General features: G+C 38.7%; 1 protein-coding gene across 1 annotated transcript in view; it reads right to left on the reverse strand.

The window, feature by feature from the left end:
• Window positions 1-148: 148 nt before the first annotated feature.
• Window positions 149-2,393, reverse strand: part of LOC103610891 (leucine-rich repeat-containing protein 37B-like) — a 15,718-nt gene continuing 13,473 nt past the window's right edge. The window contains exon 4 of the mRNA XM_008594954.1: window positions 149-220. The gene's annotated coding sequence lies outside the window, so the exon portion shown is untranslated. The remainder of the gene's footprint in view (window positions 221-2,393) is intronic.

Consider the following 2,393-nt stretch of genomic DNA (forward strand, 5'->3'; position numbering starts at 1 on the left):
AGAGATGGGCTGAGACCCTACACAGACTTACAGAATTGCAGAATTTTATTGCTGAAAGAAATTTCAGAGATTGTCTAATTTGAACCCCTTATTCATTTATAGATTACATAACTAAAAACTCATAAATAAATATGATTAACTAACTTACAGATGCTGGAGGGAGAGCAGGCCTTCAAATGAATCCTTATGTAATTCAGTCAAAAGATTTTCACTGAGAATTCTGGAAAATGAAAAAGTTATTTCTGAGTCAAAATGCAAACTAACCAGAACTATTTGCTATAGAGGACTAACTCCTGTATGTGGAGGAAACTAGGGCAATGGTTCCAACTAAATACCCCAATTCTTACTTAATTTCAAGATGTTGATGTCTGTNCAACGGGATCGCAACCCTCGGTGTTGCGTCCGCACCAGGGACCGGCAACGGGATCGCAACCCTCGGTGTTGTGCCCGCACCGCGCTCAGCCAGTGAGCGGGAACCGGTCTCCGCATGGGATCCAAACCCTCGGCAGGAGCGCCGCCGTACTCCCAAGCGGTGCACTCTCCAGTACACCACCGGGCCGGCCCCAGACTAAGTATTTCTAATGAAAATTTAGCAACCGAATTGAGATTAAAAAGAGTTAGTATGGAAAAATAGTGTAAACTCCCTAATTAATAATTTTATACTAATTACAAGTAGAAATAATAATTTGTTGTACGTTTTGAAGACAGTATAAAAATAGAATATCTCAGTAGGAGAGTAAATAGTGATTACACATTGAAATAATATTTTGATTATATGGGTTTAAAAAGTACATTAACATTTATTTCACCTGTTTCTTTTTACTTTTATTTTTTAAATGGCTACCTGAAAAGTTAAGGTTATGTATGTCTTGCATTATGTTACTAATGAATAATGCTGCTTTACAGTATTCCATTGTGTGACTATACCACAATTTATTTATTCTTTCTACTGTTGATGGATACTGAGATTTTTCTCTTTTTTAGTTATTGCAAACAACGCTGCTTTGAACATTCTCGTACACGTATCCTGCTAACACATGTACCTGAGTTTCTCTAGGCTGTAAGGGTCTCCTTATTCTCAGGAGAATCCATCTGGAACACAAGCCCCAGCATCTCATTTTGCCTCTCCCCTAGAGCTGTAAGTAGCAGAATTCCAACTACAAAGATGAGTGGTACTCAGGAATGACCAAACAATGTGAGAAAGCTAACTCCATTAAGGACAGAAAACAAACCCAAACAAACTTAAGAGTTTAAAGCCAATGAATCAGAGTTAACAGAGAAAGCACAGAGGACTTTAGGCGAGCAGAATTAATATCCTCAGACAGCTGTAAGCCGATAGTGAATCCATGAAAAAAAATCAACTAAAGATTATACAAATGAAAAAAATTCATCATTAATAAAAAACTCAGTATATGAATAGCAGAAAGAATAGTTGAGGAATAAATGAGAAAACAGAGAGATACAGCCAATGAATTCTCCAAGATGCAGAATGGAGAGGATAGGAATGATCCTCAGACGAGCCTGACACCTGGGCCTACCCAACAACTGTTCTGGCTTTTGCTTCCCTTAGTCTTGCAGTAAAGACTGGGAACGTGCTGGGGAGAGGGTGTTGCACTCTTGGGGCCCTGAGAATACATCAAAGACCCCGACCTCAATTTGAAATTCACCACTTTAGAAGGAACAGCAGTGATGGTCAGAATGTGTGAAGGGGACACCAGGTGATGTTGGGATTGATTTGTCTTCTCACCTCGGTTAGCTAATCGTTTCTTATTTTCATAGAAATGATCCAAAAAGGAAAACAAATCAACATGCCCAACAATATTTATAGTAACCCTCTTCATAAGTATAAAAAGTTGGACAAAACCCTACCTTCCTATATGACTGAACAAAAACCATATGGATATACCACGAATGGTGTACAAAAGACATAGGAAATGATGATTAATAAAAGTCAAGACAAAAATGAAGCTTCTATATACATTTTATAACTTTAAAAAATATAAAGTGACAAGAATTCAGTAAGGACAGAGAAAGATGGGGTTGACCCTCAGCTGTTTATGGTCCATGTCAGACTGTTTGGTTGAAGAGTTGAATATCGTGCTAGGACTGGGAATGACTAAAAAGTATTTTAAATTAGTGGGTTTTCATTCTGTTTGGATGAAAAGTTGTTTGGATGAAAAGTTGTTTGGATGACAGGATAGTGCAGGGGCACCTCCCACTCATCAGATTAAGTATGGTAACGAACTTCTAATGAAACACGGTGTTTGCAGGGCCTCATCGTGAAGGGATGATGGCAAGGCCTCATCGTGGGAGAAGATGCCGGCGTTCCACCTTGATTTTCTGGAGCTCTGTGTGCTTGTTATGCTTTATTACATTTTATTCTTTGCTGCCTC

Source organism: Galeopterus variegatus, unplaced genomic scaffold (genome assembly GCF_000696425.1).
Source record: "Galeopterus variegatus unplaced genomic scaffold, G_variegatus-3.0.2 Scaffold11984, whole genome shotgun sequence".
Classification (NCBI taxonomy): Eukaryota; Metazoa; Chordata; class Mammalia; order Dermoptera; family Cynocephalidae; genus Galeopterus; species Galeopterus variegatus.